Raw genomic sequence first — 19,899 nt, forward strand, 5'->3', positions numbered from 1 at the left:
ATACCTGTTTCATAGTTATGACTTGTCAGTTTTATAGTTATGATTATAGAAATCATACCAGGCATAAACTAATTCATTTATATGCTGATATTTTCTCTTTAGCACTTGGATGTTTACTATTTTGCCTGTCTGTTGAATGGAATTTCTCTCAAAAGTATATAATCTCAGAGTCTGAAATATTAAATCAATTCATTCTTGTCCTTGTCACTGTCAATTTAGTCAATTTTACTGCAAGGAGATCCAACCAGTCCATTCTGGAGGAGATCAATCCTGGATGTTCATTGGAAGGACTGATGCTAAAGCTGAAACTCCAATGCTTTGGCCACCTCATGCGACGAGTTGACTCACTGGAAAAGACTCTGATGTTGGGAAGGATTGGGGGCGGGAGGAGAAGGGGACCACAGAGAATGAGATGGCTGGATAGCATCACCGACTCGATGGACATGAGTTTGAGTGAACTCCAGGAGTTAGTGATGGACAGGGAGGCCTGGCATGCTGTGATTCATGGGGTCGCAGAGAGTCGGACACGACTGAGTGACTGAACTGAACGGAACTGACTGAATTTATATATTACTTATAAGTAATTGTTTCTGGTTAAAGGTTGTAAAGGTTGATAACTCACTTGTTTTGTATTTCTTTGTTGACATATGAGTTCAGTTTAGTTGCTCAGTCATGTCCGACTCTTTGCGATCCCATGGACTGCAGCATGCCAGGCTTCCCTGTCCATCACCAAATCCCGGAGCTTGCTCAAACTCATGTCCATTGAGTCAGTGATGTCCTCCAACCATCTCATCCTCTGTCTTCCCCTTCTCCTTGTGCCTTCTATCTTTCCCAGCATTAGGATCTTTTCAAATGAATCAGTTCTTCACATCAGGTGGCCAAAGTATTGGAGTTTCAGCCTCAACATCAGTCCTTCCAATGAATATTCAGGACTGATTTCCTTTAGGATGGACTGGTTGGATCTCCTTACAGTCTAAAGGACTCTCAAGAGTCTTCTCTAACACCACAGTCCAATTAAAATAAATAAATTTAAAAAAAGAAAAGAAAAGCATCAATTTTTCAGTGTTCAACTTTCTTTATAGTCCAACTCTCACATCCATACATGACTACTGAAAAAACCATAGCTTTGAGTAGATGGACCTTTGTCGGCAAAGTGATGTCTCTGCTTTTAAACATGCTGTCTAGGATGGTCATAGCTTTTCTTCCAAGGAGCAAGCATCTTTTCATTTCATGGCTGCAGTCACCATCTGCAGTGGCTTTGGAGCCCAAGGAAATAAAGTCTGTCACTGTTTCCATTGTTTCCCTAGCTATTTACCATGAAGTGATGGAACTGTTTGTCATGATCTTAGTTTTTTGAATGTTGAGCTTTAAGTCAGCTTTTGCACTCTCCTCTTTCACTTTCATCAAGAGGCTCTTCAGTTCCTCTTCACTCTCTGCCATAATGGTGGTGTCATCTGGGTATCTGAGGTTATTGATATTTCTCCTGGCAATCTTGATTCCAGGAACATTAGCATTAAATGTTTTGGAAATGCTAGCATTTCTACTTCATTCAGCCCAGCATTTCACATGATGTATTCTGTTGACATATACTTAGCTTTAAAAAATGATCAGTACTCTGAATGTTTGCATCATATCAAAAATTTAATCTAATAACATTAACTAGAGTGTATACATAGGCAGCTTATTTATTAACTACGACTGTATACATAGGCAGCTTCTTTTTTTTTTTCCTAGACAGAATTTTATTTTATTTATTTATTTTTTTAGGGAACTTTATTATTTATTATTATTATTATTATTGTTTGTTTTACTTTACATTACTGTGTTGATTTTGCCATACATTGACATGAATCTGCCCCAGGTGTACATGTGTTCCCCATCTTGAACCCCCCTCCCACCTCCCTCCCCGTCCCATCCCTCTGGTTCATCCCAGTACACCAGCCCCGAGCATCCTGTGTCATGTTATAAACACCAAGTTTGAATTTGAAAAAGTTAGTGTTTACTGTAAGTAGTGACATTATTGTGCAGAATGCAGTTGGTTTAGTATGCTACCCATCTACCTTTGTGGGTAGTTAATATACAAAAAAAATGAATCATTGAAAATGTAGGAAGATCAAATAAAAAAGCCCCTGAGACTCCAAAGGGTGGGAGTTGCTATCAAAGTCTCCATAAGCCACCCTGACTGCTATTTTCCCCATAAAAAGACAGGAAAAAATTATCTGTATGGAAGCAAGTGAAGGCTCCTTGGTATTATCACAAAGATCCTTATAGTGTTAAATAGAAGGAACAGAATAAGTCATTTAGGCTGGTATATTCAGCTTACAAATATAGAGGAATGATGTACAAGTGGCTCTCCTGAGATAGTGGAGATTATAATGGTGGTTCCAAGTTTGTTGTAACACTCTCATGCTTCTAAATATGCTTATTTTCACTACTGTTAAATGTTTAGGAAAACAGCTTTCCATATCTTTTCATATATGAATATGTTACTCACAGTTAAGTTTTCCTAAAATCAGACAATTCACATTGTATTTCTTCATGATATTTCACTGAAGGTAGAATAGCTTTATCTTCAGTTGTATAAAGTATGAAAATTACACGGTCAAATAAATAATTACTTGATTTAGAAAACAGGACCACCATGCTTTCCTTTCAGACAGTTATGTGCTAGTAAATGTTTAATAACTGACCAAGGGTTAGGGTGGGAATGGAGCCCTGATTTGTAGTGTTTGCTGACTTCTGTGGTATTAACATTCCCAGCACAGCCTATTTCAAGCTACCGACATGATATCCTCAATGTAAAGCTAGGAGTTGATGCAACTGGCACTTGAAATCTGGTAAAAGTTTGTTTTATATCAATGCTTTGAGAGCACAAATGACAGACTGGGGATCTGAGTCAATGTCTTTCTTTCCTCACTTGGGTTCTGAGTTTCAGTTTATTGGACATACATATTCACAGATACATATATTTGACTTGTGAATTTCATGATTTTGTCTATATTCTATTTAAACACAATATCCATCACTTTGGCAATGGATTACTAATTCTTGTATATATTAAAAATATTACTTTGAGTAATAGATGCTGGCTCATAGGATGATGTAAACCTTAACATTAATCAGGATATTTCCTGGTTTAAAAAAACAAAGGGAATTTCCCAACACTACAAGTAGGAATATTTGAGCAAAATCCCCATGTCTTTGACTCACGTTCCTCTAAGAATATCCTTTATTTATATCCCATAATACTGTTCACTCCTTCAAGGAATGAAGTTGTAAAAAGAAAACAATGCCATTTAAAGTAGAAATCTTGAAAAATAAACTATGAACTTCCAGTGTAGTGTTTTAGAGGATGGATGGTAAATGCAATTCATTGCAATTTATCTGGAACACAACTTGCTTAGACCTTCTGTAGTACTCTTAGTCAGAGGTGATTAACCACCAATTTTATGACACTGATAATTGCACAATGGAGAAGGCAATGACAACCCACTCCAGTACTCTTGCCTGGAAAATCTCATGGGTGGAGCAGCCTGGTAGGCTGCAGTCAATGGGGTCGCTAAGAATCGGGCACAACTGAGTGACTTCACTTTCACTTTTCACTTTCATGCATTGGAGAAGGAAATGGCACCCCACTCCAGTATTGTTGCCTGGAGAATCCCAGGGACAGGGGAGCCTGATGGGCTGCCATCTATGGGGTCGCACAGAGTCAGACACGACTGAAGCGATTTAGCAGCAGTAGCAGCAGCAGCAATGCTTAAACAGCTAAAGGGAAGCACCTGTAGTGTAGAGGAAGTGACTCCATGATTAGGCTATATGCATTCAGATTATAACAAAAGACCATTTAAATAAGCATACTATTTATCTTTACGGAAATACAGTTGCTAAGTTGTTGGACAGCCCCAACTCAAGGGAAGTACAAGCAGTGGGTAACATTTTGCATGTATATTTCATTGCTGGTTTTTTACCAGTAGATTCCAATGAATAATGTTTGTGAGCTTTCCTGTCCTTCCACCACGAAGGCAGGTTGGGTGTGCTTGGGACAATTAGATAGATCTATCACACCTTCAGTTTAATATATCATGCCTTGCATTTGACATGTTACTTCTCACCAAAAAATTCATTTGGTGAATTTTTTCACCTCTTAATTCTTTACTTCAGCTTTCCTGTATTCAAATGGAAGAGATTATTCTAAATAATCTCTTAATTTCTTAACATCTTTCCTTTGCTGCTGCTTTCACATTTGTAATTATCTTTTTAAGAAAGGATTAAAATATTTAAAATTATTATGCTTGGCAACAGACCTAAGGCGAAGTACTGTTGTAATTAATGTGTAAATGATGTGTGTGGTTGTGAAGATGGGTTTTTGAAATGCTCCTCTAAATGCAAGAATTTAAAGGAAGCTGTACAGAGAGTTTGTACTCTAGCAGCTAACAGTCATTGAAAAGCATCTCATAATATATCTAAAGGGTAAATGACTACTATAACACAACCAGTAACTTTCTGGAAGACAGGGAAATAAAGGATACAATAACTTCTCAGCAAAGGTTTGTGATTAGGCACTCAGTCGTGTCTAACTTTGCAATTCCATGGACTATAGCCCACCAGGCTCCTCTGTCAATGGAGATTCTCCAGGCAAGTATAGTGGAGTGAATTGCTGAGCCCTCTTCCAGGGGATCTTCCCATCCCAGGGATTGAATACAGGTCTCCTGAATTGCAGGCGGATTCTTTACCAGTTGAATTACCAGGGAAGCCCTCAGCAAGAGTTTAGGAGAATGCAAAACCCCTTCTTTCCTCACTGTTACTTTGAAGTTTATTTGGAATGATTAATTTTCCTGTGGCTTAATGTAAATTGAGAATTAAATAGAAACTGTGTTGCTTCACTGACTTTGCTTCCCCAGTTTTCAAACTAAACCTGTGGATGGCTTTTCTAACCAAGTGCATTTGAAATAGAATCAATCATTTTATTTAAATATTACATGAAAACTAAAGGAAAATACTTTTCTGTCTTTGTATTCTGTCAATTTTCAAAAAAGTTTTCTTTCAAAAGTTTAGATTGCAAAAATATTGAGTATAATTATCTCTTGTTCCACTAATTGATAACCCTGAAACTTGTTAATTTTGGTATTTTAAACCAGTTCTGGGAGAGTTCAGGAGAAAATCAATGTATTTGGCTCTTGCTTGTACCTCCAAAGTTCCAAATGAATCTCACAAAAGTGCTTACATAGCACAATACAAAGCATCCTGATAAAACATGAAAAATAATTCTCCCTCCATCCCTTCCTTCCTTCCTAGATGATGTTTACTTTGTACCAAGGATTTTGTTAGGCACAATCAAGCACTCTATGTTCATTAAGGGATAGTCCCTATCGACAAGAAATTTAGAGTTAGACATGTAGCTATAGTCTATTTTTTTTTAATTTTAATTTGAGGCTAATTTATTTACATTATTGTATTGGTTTTGCCATACATTGACATGAATCCACCCCGGGTGTACATGTGTTCCCCACCTTGAACCCCCTCCCACCTCCCTCCCCATCCCATCCCTCTGGTTCATCCCAGTACACCAGCCCTGAGCATCCAATATCATGCATCGAACCTGGATTGGCAATTCATTTCACATATGATAATATACATATTTAAATGTCATTCTCCCAAATCATCCCACCCTCGCCCTCTCCCACAGAGTCCAAAAGACTGTTCTATATATCTTTGTCTCTTTTGCTCGTATACAGGGTAATTTACATCTAATTTTTTTTTTCAACAAACAGGTTGGGACAGATGCTAACTTTACCTTGTACTGAGATGAATTTAATTTGCATTCATGCAATGCCTGGAAGGACTAAAGTGTTGCACACAAGCAGGAAATGCCCTGCTATTTTGAAAATGGAAAGAGGGTTAGAGTGAGGTCATCATTACCTCTTTCGTGAGGTGGATACTAACGTTGTTCTCAGTATGCCGCATTGATGGGGTTAAATTGCCAGAACTGTTTCAGAATTTTAAATCTTCTGTGGTTCTGACCTTGATAAATGTTATTTTTTTTTTCTTCAAAAAGTAGAAACAACAAGTTTTTACTGCTTAGAGCAGGTTTTGAATTATATTTTGCAATTATGTATTAGAAACAGGTTAGTTGAATTTGTCTTGAAAAAATTATCATGGATGAAATACTTTTTTTTTTTAGCATGATGAAATACTTTTAATTTTAAGATATAAAAGTTTATTTCTATCTATATTCTTCTGCCTTAAGGGGGAATGTTATTTAACTACATGTGAGTTATTGTCTAGCCTGCTGTGCCAGAAAATAGCATTCTCTGAGTTGGGAAGATTCCTTGTAGAAAGGCTACCCACTCCAGTATTCTGGCCTGGAGAATTCCATGGACTGTATAGTCCATAGGGTTGCAGAGTCAGACAGGACTTAGCAACTTTCAGTTTCACTTTCAAAGCAAAAAACAAATAACCTCCAGAAAGAGAAAGTCCAAAAACAGTGAATATACACACTGTGAGATTCTGTCACAAGAAGTATTTTCTAGTACAATAATTAATATAAGGCCTGGCGTACTGTGATTCATGGGGTCGCAAAGAGTTGGACATGACTGAGTGACTGAACTGACTGACTGAAGAGTAATGATTAGGGCTTCCCTCTTACCTCTGTCAGTAAAGAATCTGCCCACAGTGCAGGAGACCCAGGTTCGATTCCTGGGTCAGGAAGATCCCCTGGAGAAGGAAATGGCAACCCACTCCAGTATTCTTGCCTGGAGAATCCCATGCACAGAGAATCCTGGTGGGCAGGGGCTTGAAAGCGCCAGACACAACTTAGTGACTAAACCATCACCACCACCAAGAATAATGGTCTAGATAATGATACGAAACAAAAAACAAAAGCAAAACCACACCAAATAAATGCACACTCTCATTTCTCATTTATAATCACTGTTCCCTCACATAAACTAAGAAGGTTTCTAACGTATTTTTACACCCTTTCCCTCCCTATATTGGGAAAAATCTTGTCATTTTAAGTGGTATATGCTGCACCACACAACTACTGTAATAATGTGAGAATCTAATTTAAATCAGAAAATTCTGCTCAAATGTGCTCACACATTAGCTGCTTCTCTTCTTGCACATTGTTTTATTGTGGAGGAACTTAGGGGAGTTTCCAGTTCTTCATAATTCTTTGAATCAAATAATTTTGGTGCCCATTTAGCAGATGTTGAAACTGAAGTATGGGGAAGTTGCTTCTCAGGGTCACAATCTGAATCAATGGAAAAGATAAATCCAGTATCTGGGTTCAGCTTCTTGCTGGACTATTGAATTTTGTTGCTTCATGGGAATCTTGACTTAAGAAGAAAAATGTCTTTTTGTTTTTATTTTATTTATTTATTTTTTTACTTTACATTATTGTATTGGGTTTGCCATACATTGACATGAATCTGCCCCAGGTGTACACGTGTTCCCCATCTTGAACCCCCCTCCCACCTCCCTCCCCATCCCATCCCTCTGTTTCATCCCAGTACAGCAGCCCCGAGCATCCTGTATCATGCATCAAACCTGGACTGGCGATTCGTTTCACATATGATAATATACATGTTTCAATGACATTCTCCCAAATCATCCCACCCTCACCGTCTCCCACAGAGACTAAAAGACTGTTCTATACATCTGTGTCTCTTTTGCTGTCTCGTATACAGGGTTATCATTATCATCTTTCTAAATTCCATATATATGCATTAGTATAATGTATTGGTGTTTTACTTTCTGGCTTACTTCACTCTGTATAATAGTCTCCAGTTTCATCCACCTCATTAGAACTGATTCAAATGCATTCTTTTTAATTGCTGAGTAATACTCCATCATGTATATGTACCACAGCTTTCTTATCCATTCATCTGCAGATGGATATCTAGGTTGCTTCTATGTCCTGACCTTTATAAACAGTGCTGCGATGAACGTTGGAGTACATGTGTCTCTTTCAATTCTGGTTTCCTTAGTGTGTATGCCCAGGACTGGGATTGTTGGGTTGTATGACAGTTCTATTTCCAGTTTTTTAAGGAATCTCCACACTGTTCTCCATAGTGGCTGTACTAGTTTGCATTCCAAACAACAGTGTAAGAGGGTTCCTTTTTCTCCACACCCTCTCCAGCATTTATTGCTTGTAGACGTTTGGATAGCAGCCATTCTGACTGGCGTGAAATGGTACCTCATTGTGGTTTTGATTTGCATTTCTCTGATCATGAGTGATGCTGAACAGATTTTAAATCAGCAAGAAAGTTGGCTTCTGTATTTATCATTTGAATGTATGCTTCTGGGCGCTATTCCTAATCATAGATTCATGTTAATAGTGATCAACTTCCTAAAAATGTTATTCCTAATCTCTTTCGAATTGTGATGTTAACAGCATATTTATGAATTTTCTGAATCACAAACATGAAATGTTAATTGTTTTGATCATCATGGGATTATACACATACTAATAGTTACCAATGTGATTTCTCTTGCCAGACATGAAAAATATTATTTTGGCTAGTTGTATCACACACACTTAGTGCTGGCGTTAAAGTTCCCATTGGGATCATCATTAAAGATAGCCTGTATGATGACACAAAGTGAAAGACAGTAGTCTTTCAGAAAAACAGCAGTATTTGCAGCAGATTATAATGAAACCTTCCCAAGACAGTGAAGCTTAATAAAATTTGCCCCCTTGAATCCTAATACTTTGAAGATATTTCCCAATGGAAGGATTCTATGATCAAGAACTATGCTTAGCAGATAATGAATCTACTCATCCAGCTAGCTGGAGTAAAGCATTCATTTAACAAGTACTTTGATAAAATGGAAGAAAGGTATATTGGGGCAGGTTGCCAAACTACAGCATTTAGAATTTATTTTGTATGCAGTCAGGAAGTATTGAAGAGCAAAAGATGACATGGTGAAAGGGATGTTTCACCAAAATTCAGAGTACAGTTTGTGTAGAATAGATTGGATCTATGAGAACCTGTTGAACATAACCTGGGCATGAAGTGATAAGGACCTGAAGTAGGGTGTTAAAAACAGGAATGGATAGAGATGGAAATTTTCAACACATATTACAATGGAATAAAAATATAGGAAACTGAAAACGAAGGGAGAGGTGGAGGGAGAATCAAAATTATCTCAACTTTATAATTTTGGCAATTAAAAGCATGCTGATGTTACTGATAAAACAAGGGAATGGGATTTGAGGAGGCAATTCTGAATTTGTGATGCCAGTGGAATGTATCCAAATGTGAATATTAACAACATTCTCTTCATCAAATTTTGAACAGTGAAACATTCTTTGAATTCAAGAAAGTCTATATTAAATTGTGTTAGGAAGTGTACTCATTTCATTTTTTTAAAATACAAAACTCTCCAGTTTTCCCAGTACCACTTATTTAAGAGACTGTCTTTTCTCCATTGTATATTCTTGCTTCCTTTTTCAAAGATAAAGTGTCCATAGGTGTGTGGATTTATCTCTGGGCTTTCTCTCTTATTCCATTGGTCTATATTTCTGTTTTGGTCCTGGAGAAGACTTCTGAAAGTCCCTTGGACAGCAAGGAAGTCAAACCAGTCAATCTTAAGGGAGATCAACCTAGAATATTCACTGGATGCTGAAGCTGAACCTCCAACATTTTGGTCATCTGATGAAAACAGATAATTCATTGAAAAAGCCGCTGATACTGAGAAAGATTGAGGGCAGGAGAAGAGAGTGTCAGAGTTTGAGCTGTCTGGATGGCATCATCGACGCAATGTAAATAAAACTGGACTAACTGCGGGAGATGGTGAGGAACAAGGAGACCTGCATGCTGCAGTCCATGGGGTTGCAAAGAGTCCGACATGACTGGAAGACTGAACACCACCACCACCACCATACTGTCTCATGACTGTAGCTTTGTAGTATAGCCTGAAGTCAGGAAGAATGGTTTCTTCAGCTCCATTCTTCTTTCTCAAGATTGCCTTGGCTATTCAGGGTATTTTGTGTTTCCATATGAATTATGCATTTTTTTGGTTCTAGTTCTGTGAAAAATGCCATTGGTAATTTGATAAGAGCTGCACTGAATCTGTATTTTGGTTTGGTTAATACAGTCATTTTCACAATGTTGATTCTTCCAATTCAAGAACATGGTATATCTATCCATCTGTTTATGTCATCTTTGATTTCTTACATCAGTATCTTATAGTTTTATATATACACCTCTTTTGTCTCTTTGGGTAGATTTATTCCTGGGTATTTTATTCTTTTAGTTGCAAAGGTGAATGGGACTGATTCCTTAATTTCTCTTTCTGATTTTTCATTTTTAGTGTATAGGAATGCAAGTGATTTCTGCGTATCGATGTTGTATCCTGCAACTTTACTGTATTCACTGATTAGCTCTAGTATTTTTTTGTTAGTATCTTTAGGGCTTTCTTTGTATAGTATCATAATATCTGCAAACTGCTACATGTAAAAGAATGAAATTAGAACACTTCCTAACACCGTACACAAAGATAAACTCAAATTGGTTTAAAAACGTAAGGCCAAAGACTATAAAACTCTTAGAGGAAAACATAGGCACATCATTATTTGACATAAATCACTACAAGATCCTCTATGACCCACCTCCTAGAGTAATGGAAATAAAAACAAAAATAAATAAATGGGACCTAATTAAACTTAAAAGTTTTTCAACAGCAAAGGAAACCAAAAATAAAATGAAAAGACAACATTCAGAATAGGGGGAAATGAATTGCAAGTGAAGCAACTGACAAAGGATTCAGTTCAGTTCAGTCACTCAGTCGTGTCTGACTCTCCACGACCCCATGAATCACAGCACACCAGGCCTCCCTGTCCATCACCAACTCCCAGAGTTCACTCAAACTCATGTCCACAGAGTCGGTGATGCCATCCAGCCGTCTCATTCTCTGTCGTCCCCTTCTCCTCCCGCCCTCAACCTTTCCCAGCATCAGAGTCTTTTCCAGTGAGTCAGCTCATCGCATGAGGTGGCCAAAGTATTGCAGTTTCAGCTTTAGCATCAGTCCTTCCAATGAACACCCAGGATCGATCTCCCTTAGAATGGACTGGCTGGATCTCCTTACAGTCCAAGGGACTCTCAAGAGTCTTCTCCAACACCACAGTTCAAAAGCATCGATTCTTCGGCGATCAGCTTTCTTCACAGTCCAACTCTCACATCCATACATGACCACGGGAAAAACCATAGCCTTGACTAGACGGACCTTTGTTGGCAAAGTAATGTTTCTGCTTTTTAATATACTATCAAGCTTGGTCATAACTTTCCTTCCAAGGAGTAAGCGTCTTTTAATTTCATGGCTGCAATCAGCATCTGCAGTGATTTTGGAGCCCCAAAAAATAAAGTCTGACACTGTTTCCACTGTTTTTCCATCTATTTCCCATGAAGTGATGGGACCAGATGCCATGATCTTTGTTTTCTGAATGTTGAGCTTCAAGCCAACCTTTTCACTCTCCTCTTTCACTTTCATCAAGAGGCTTTTGAGTTCCTCTTCACTTTCTGCCATAAGGGTAGTGTCGTCTGCATATCTGAGGTTATTGATATTTCTCCCAGCAATCTTGATTCCAGCTTGTGCTTCTTCCAGCCCAGCGTTCCTCATGATGTATGCAGACAAAGGATTAATCTCCAAAATATATAAACAGCTCATGGAGCTCAATATTAGAAAAACAAACAACCTAATGAAAAAATGGACAGAGGACCTAAACAGGTATTTCTCCAAAGAAGACACACAGATGGCTAATTAACATATGTAGAAATATTCAACATTGTTCATTATTAGAGAAATGCAAATCAAAACTAGAATGAGGTATCACCTCATACTGATCAGAATGGCCATCATCAGAAAATCTACAAACAATAAATTCTGGAGAAGATATGGAGAAAAGGAAACCCTCTTGCACTGTGATGGTCATGTAAATTGATACAGCCACTATAGAGAACAGTTTGGAGATTTCTTTAAAAAGTAGGACTAAAATTTGCATATGACACAGCAATCTCACTACTGGGCATATACTCTGAGGAAACCATAATTGAAAAAGACAAATGTACCCCAGTGTTCATTGCAGTACTGTTTACAATAGCTAGGACATGGAAGCAACCTAGATGTCCATTGACAGATGAGTGGATGAAGGAGTTGTGGTACATATATACAATAGACTCTTTCTCAGCCACAGAAAGGAATGAATTCAAGTCAGTTCCAGTGAGGTGGATGAACCTAGAGCCTTTTCTAGAGTGAAATGTCATAAAATGAAAAAAACGAATATTGTATATTAACGAATACATATGGAATCTAGAAAAATGGTAGGATGAACTATTTGTAGGGCAGCAATAGAGATGCATAGAGAACAGACTTGTGGGTACAGTGGCAGAAGGAGAGGGTGGGATGAATAGAGAGATAGCATAGAAACATACATTACCATTTGTAAAATAGATAGCCAGTGGGAATTTGCTGTACGATGCAGGAAGCTCAATGGGTTCTGTGTGACAATCTAGAGAGGTGGGATGGTGTGGGGCAAGGGAGGGAGGTTCTAGAGGGAGGGAGACATATGTATACCTATGGCTGATTGATGTTGATACATGGCAGAAATCAACACATCACTGTAAAGCAATCATTCTCCAATTAAAAAATAAAATTAAAAAACAAAATTGTGTCTGACTGTGAAAAGATACACTTTAGAAGAGGGAATATTTAATTTAGTTAACTCTAAAATTTACTAAGATTCAATGATACTATCAGTGTTATCAATGTTCTGTTAATCAGAAAGGAAAGAGGCTGCAAAATATTCATCATATACCAGCATTTCTGTTATACAGTCTTTGTTATTTACACTGACATTTATTAGAATTCAGTCAGTTTATGACAAAAAGCAAACGTGTTTAAAGGTACTAACACCAGGCCTAGAGCACACTTAATTTAAATAGGGAGCAGAAAAAAAATAAATAGGGAGCAGAGTCAAGCAAATAAAGTAGAACAATATCTTCACATTTATTCTATCAAGTGAGTAGTCAACCCAAAAATTGTTTGTCACATCAGATTTCTATTTTTATTGAACGAAAAATAGAAATTCAGCATTATCAAAGGAATTACACATCACTATTTAAAATTATTTTCTCGGGAAGATCCCCTGGACAGAAAATTCAACATACTTCAGCTTCAGTATTCTTGCCTGGAAAATTCCATGGAAAGAAGAGTCTGGTGGGCTGTAGTCCTTGTGGTCACAAAGAGTCAGACATGACTGAGCATACATACAATCGTAAGATTAATGCTAAGTATGAATTATTCTACATGATCCTTGATATAATATGTGACCCTAACAAGGGGTATTTTCCCTCATCCCATGAATAACCTTATGTTAAAGAAAATTTCCTTAACTTTCCTAATTCTAATGGAATTATGGTATTGATGCTTTTAATATATTCAAATTTAAGTTTTGGATATGCTTATAAGAACTGAAAAAGGGAGTAAATGGTAATGGAATGTATACGATCTTGGCTCTAGTGTTTTTTATGTTCCTTGTGTTGAAACCTTCTGGAGATTTGATGAGCCACACTTTAAATTCCCATAAACCAAGAGCTGACTGACGCCCAGTTTAACATAAGCACCATTTTATGAGAGTTACCATAGTGACCAGGTTCCAGTTATCAACTTGAACATTTTCATATATGATTAATGTTAACCACCCAATTTTCATGTATAACTTTTTCCCGGGTGCTGAATTGGTTGCTGCCTTTGATCTAGTTGGGAATACAATCCAGTGCAATAGTTAGACAAGTGATCAGTTTGACAACACTGAAAGAAGATGGATTTAGGTTGCTGTGAGGTCAGAGTTTGTTTCTCTTCATAAACACTAAAAGGTCAGGTAGAGTTTAACTACTGTTGACATCCTTGAAATGTAATAAATGTCAGACCTTAGAGATTATTATTAATCCATGATGCAATTAAAAGTCTTATTGTTCTGAAAGATTCTTATTTAATTTAATAAGTATATTGAAAAAAGGAGCACTTTACAGTCAGGTAAACAACACCTTCAAAGCTAATGTCATCCTCGGCTTTCTTGGCTTCTAATGTAGTTGAAAAAAAAATGACACATTTAGGACTATACGGGAGGATTTCATTTATTTATTCATTTGTTTGTTTTCCTTCCTGCTCAGTTTATTTATTTATTTTCTTCATAACTTTATTTTTTATAATTTTACAATATTATATTGGTTGGTTTTGCCATACATTGACATGAATTTGTCCCGGGTGTACATGAGTTCCCCATCCTGAACCACCCTCCCATCTCCCTCCTCACCTTATCTTCCCTCTGGATCATCCCTGCACACCAGCCCCGAGCATTCTGTAACACGCATCAACCCTGAACTGGCGATTCGTTCCACATATGATAATATATATGTTTCAATGCGATTCTCCCAAATCATCCCACCCTCAACCTTTCCCACAGAGTCCCAAAGACTGTTCTATACATCTATATCTCTTTTGCTGTCTAGTATACAGGGTTATCATTACCATCTTTCAAAATTCCATATATATGCATTAGTATACTGTATTGGTGTTTTCTTTCTGGCTTACTTCACTCTGTATAATAGGCTCCAGTTTCATCCACCTCAGTAGAACAGATTCAAATGCATTCTTTTTAATGGCTGAGGAATACACCGTTGTGTATATGTACCACAGCTTTCTTCCATTGGTCTGAGATGTACATCTAGGTTGCTTCCATGTCCTGGATATTATAAACAGTGCTGCAATGAACATTGGAGTACATGTGTCTCTTTCAATTCTGGTTTCCTCGGTGTGTTTGCCCAGGAGTGCGATTGCTGGATCATATGGCAGTTCTATTTCCAGTTTTCCAAGGAATCTCCACACTGTTCTCCATAGTGGCTGTACCAATTTGGATTCCCACCAACAGTGTAAGAGGGTTCCCTTCTCTCCACACCCTCTACAGCATTTATTCCATGTAGACTTTTGGATATCAGCCATTCTGACTGGTGTGAAATGGTATCTCATTGTGGTTTTAATTTGCATTTCTCTTATTATGAGGGATGTTGAGCATTTTTTCTTGTGTTTGTTAGCCATATATATGTCTTCTTTGGAGAAATGTCCGTTTAGTTCTTTGGCCCAATTTTTTGATTGGGTGGTTTATATTTCTGGAATTGAGCTGTAGGAGTTGCTTGTATATTTTAGAGATCAATCCTTTGTCAGTTGCTTCATTTGCTATTATTTTCTCCCATTCTGAAGGCTGTCTTTTCACCTTGCTTATGGTTTCATTTGCTGAACAGAAACTTTTAATTTTAATTAGGTCCCATTTGTTTATTTTTGCTTTTATTTCCAATATTCTGGGAGGTGGGTCATGGAGGATCCTGCTATGATTTATGTCGGAGAGTGTTTTGCCTATGTTCTCCTCTAGGAGTTTTATCGTTTCTGGTCTTACATTTAGATCTTTAATCCATTCTGAGTTTATTTTTGTGTATGGTGTAAGGAAGTGTTCTAGTTTCATTCAAAAGTGGCTGACCAGTTTTCCCAACACCAGTTATTAAAGAGACTGTCTTTTCTCCATTGACTATTCTTGCTTCCTTTTTCAAAGATAAGGTGTCCATAGGTGCGTGGATTTATCTCTGGGATTTCTATTTTGTTCCATTGATCTATATGCTAGTACCATACTGTCTTGATGACTGTGGCTTTGTAATAGAGCCTGAAGTCCGGAAGGGTGATTCCCCCAGTTCCATTCTTCTTCCTCAAGAGTGCTTTGGCTATTCGAGGCTTTTGTATTTCCATACAAACTGTGAGATTATTTGTTCTAGCTCTGTGAAAAATATCGTTGGTGGCTTGATAGGCATTGCATTGAATGTATAAATTACTTTGGGTAGTATACTCATTTTCACAATATTTATTATTCTAATCAATGAATACGGTATATGTCTCCATCTATTAGTGTCTGATTTCTTTCACCAGTGTTTTATAGTTCTCTATGTACAGGTCTTTTGTTTTTTTAGGTAGATATATTCCTAAGCATTTTATTCTTTTCGTTGCAACAGTGAATGGAATAGTTTCCTTAATTTCTCTTTCTATTTTCTCATTATTAGTGTATAGGAATGCAAGGGATTTCTGTGTGTTGATTTTATATCCTGTACATTTACTGTATTCGTTGATTAGCTCTAGTAGTTTTCTGGTAGAGTCTTTAGGATTTTCTGTGTAGAGGATCATGTCATCAGTGAACAGTGAAAGTTTTACTTCTTCTTTTCCAATTTGGATTCCTTTTATGTCTTTTTCTGCTCTGATTGCTGTGGCCAAAACTTCCAGAACTATGTTAAATAGTAGTGGTGAGAGTGGGCACCCTTGTCTTGTTCCTGACTTTAGGGGAAATTCTTTCAGTTTTTCACCATTGGAATAATGTTTGCTGTGGGTTTGTCATATATAGCTTTTATTATGTTGAGGTATGTTCCTTCTATTCCCACCTTCTGGAGGGTTTTTATCATAAATGGATGTTGAATTTTGTCGAAGACTTTCTCTGCCTCTATTGAGATAATCATATGATTTTTATTTTTCAGTTTGTTAATGTGGTGTATTACACTGATTGCTTTGTGGATATTGAAGAATCCTTGCATTCCTGGGATAAAGCCCACTTGGTCATGATGTATGATCTTCTTAATGTTGTTGGATTCTGATTGCTAGAATTTTGTTAAGGATTTTTGCATCTATGTTCATCAGTGAAATTGGTCTGTAGTTTTCTTTTTTTGTGGGATCTTTGCCAGGTTTTGAAATTATGGTGATGGTGGCCTCATAGAAAGAGTTTGGAAGTTTCCGTTCCTCAGCAATTTTCTGCAAGAGTTTGAGTAGAATACGTGTTAGCTCTTCTGTAAATATTTGGTAGAATTCAGCTGTGAAGCCATTTGGACCTGGGGTTTTGTTTGCTGGAAGATTTCTTATTACCGCTTCTATTTCCGTGCTTGTGATGGGTCTGTTCAGATTTTCTATTTCTTCCTGGTTCAGTTTTAGAAAGTTGTACTTTTCTAAGAATTTGTCGATTTCTTCCACGTTGTCTATTTTATTGCCATATAATTGCTGATAGTATTCTCTAATGATCCTTTGTATTTCTGTGTTGTCATTTGTGATCTTTCTATTTTCATTTCTAATTTTATTTATTTGGTTTTTCTCCTTTTGTTTCTTGATGAGTCTGGCTAGTGGTTTGTCAATTATATTTACCCTCTCAAGGAACCAGCTTTTTGTTTTGTTGCTTTTTGCTATGGCCTCTTTTGTTTCTTTTCCATTTATTTCTGCTCTAATTTTTAAGATTTCTTTCCTTCTACTAATCCTGGGATTCTTCATTTCTTCCTTTTCTAGTTTCTTTAGGTGTACAGTTAGGTTATTTAGTTGACTTTTCTCTTGTTTCTTGAGGTGTGCCTGTATTGCTATGAACTTCCCCCTTAACACTGCTTTTACAGTGTCCCATAGGTTTTGGGTTGTCGTGTTTTCATTTTCATTCATTTCTATGCACATTTTGATTTCTCTTTTGATTTCTTCTATGATTTGTTCATTATTCAGCAGCGTGTTCTTCAGCCTCCATATGTTGGCATTTTAAATAGTTTTCCTCCTGTAATTGAGATCTAATCTTACTGCCTTGTGGTCAAAAAAGATGCTTGGAATGATTTCAATTTTTGAATTTACCAAGGCTAGATTTATGGCCCAGGATGTGATCTATCCTGGGAAAGGTTCCATGTGCACTTGAGAAAAAGGTGAAATTTATTGTTTTCAGGTGAAATGTCCTATAGAGGTTTATAAGGTCTAACTGGTCTATTGTACCATTTAAAGTTTGTGTTTCCCTGTTAATTTTCTGTTTAGTTGATCTATCCATAGATGTAATAGGGGTATAAAAATCTCCCACTATTACTGCGTTGTTGTTAATTTCCCCTTTCATACTTGTTAGTAATTGTCTTACATATTGCGGTGCTCCTATGTTGGGTGCATAAATATTTATAATTGTTATATCTTCTTCTTGGATTGATCCTTTGATCATTATGTAGTTTCCTTCTTTGTCTCTTTTCACAGTCATTGTTTTAAAGTCTATTTTTTCTGATATGAATACTGCTACTCCTGCTTTCTTTTGGTCTCTATTTGCGTGGAATATAATTTTCCAGCCCTTCACTTTGAGCCTGTATGTGTCCCTCGTTTTGAGATGGGTCTCTTGTAGACAACATATATGGGGTTCTTGTTTTTGTATCCATTCAGCCAGCCTTTGTCTTTTGGTTGGGGCATTCAACCCATTTACATTTAAGGTAATTATTGATAGCTTTTGACTGTGTGGATCACAATAAACTGTGGAACATTCTGAAAGAGATGGGAATAGCAGACCACCTGACCTGCCTCTTGAGAAACCTGTATGCAGGTCAGGAAGCAACAGTTAGAACTGGACATGGAACAACAGACTGGTTCCAAATAGGAAAAGGAGTACGTCAAGGTTGTATATTGTCACCCTGCTTATTTAACTTATATGCAGAGTACATCATGAGCAACACTGGGTTGGAAGAAACACAAGCTGGAATCAAGATCGCCAGGAGAAATATTAATAACCTCAGATATGCAGATGACACCACCCTTATGGCAGAAAGTGAAGACGAACTCAAAGGCCTCTTGATGAAAGTGAAAGAGGAGAGTGAAAAGGTTGGCTTGAAGCTCAACATTCAGAAAACGAAGATCATGGCATCTGGTCCCATCACTTCATGGGAAGTAGATGGGGAAACAGTGGAAACAGAGTCAGACTTTATTTTCTTGGGCTCCAAAATCACTGCAGATGCTGATTGCAGCCAGGAAATTAAAAGACGCTTACTCCTTGGAAGGAAAGTTATGAGCAACCTAGATAGCACATTAAAAAGCAGAGACATTACTTTGCCAACCAAGGTCCGTCTAGTCAAGGCTATGATTTTTCCTGTGGTCATGTATGGATGTGTGTGTTGGACTGTGAAGAAAGCCGATCGCCCAAGAATTGATGCTTTTGAACTGTGGTGCTGGAGAAGAGTCTTGAGAGTTTCTTGGACTGCAAGGAGATCCAACCAGTCCATTCTAAAGGAGATGAATCCTGGGTGTTCATTGGATGGACTGATGCTAGCTGAAACTCCAATACTTTGGTCACCTCTTGCGACGAGTTGACTCACTGGAAAAGACTCTGATGCTGGGAAAGGTTGGGGGAGGGAGGAGAAGGGGACGACAGAGAATGAAATGGCTGGATGGCATCACCGACTGATACTGACTTTCTATTTCATTATTTTATGAATTAGCATTTATAACTGCAATTCCTGACCTGCTCACACCGGGGTAAAGAATACAAATAGAATAAGTTAGGTTAGTGTTTTAAGTTTAACGTCAACTCACTTAAACCTACCAAGCAATCTGTGAGAAAATACACCCTAGATTACAAAGGTGGCAGGTTTCAATAGTAAAGTCATCTCAAGTGAGTACACTGCCAGTTATAAAGCTTGGTTTAAATACTAGGTAGGAAAAAATACTATTGAGGGTAGGGGGTCTTTGTTCCTTGTGGACTCCTAGAAGTTGTGGAAATGTTAATAAACATCAGGTCTTATTCTACATTTCAGCTTTCTACCCCTCACCTCTGACATGCTGAGCAGAGAGTTAATCACTTCGCATTCTGTACCATCTTAATTCTGTGAGTCCCTATCTCAGTTGCATGTATTAATGCCAGGGATCAAGTGTAGCTTTAAGAGCAGAAGGTAATTTTGGGTTTCTCACAACAGGTAAGCTGCATTGCAAAGTGCTGGCTTATAAATAGAATCTAACCTAGAAAATTATCTTTTATGATTTTAAAATTTGCCATAACTATATTGTAAAGAATCTGCCTGCCAGTGCAGGAGACACACGAAATGC

At 37.5% G+C, this 19,899-nt stretch overlaps 1 protein-coding gene across 1 annotated transcript in view; it reads left to right on the forward strand.

The window, feature by feature from the left end:
* DACH2 (dachshund family transcription factor 2) overlaps positions 1 to 19,899 on the forward strand; it is an 858,509-nt gene that overhangs the window by 278,648 nt on the left and 559,962 nt on the right. The window lies entirely within an intron of this gene.

Source organism: Moschus berezovskii, chromosome X, assembly GCF_049115385.1.
Source record: "Moschus berezovskii isolate FMDL1 chromosome X, NW_MosBer_1.0, whole genome shotgun sequence".
Taxonomy (NCBI): Eukaryota; Metazoa; Chordata; class Mammalia; order Artiodactyla; family Moschidae; genus Moschus; species Moschus berezovskii.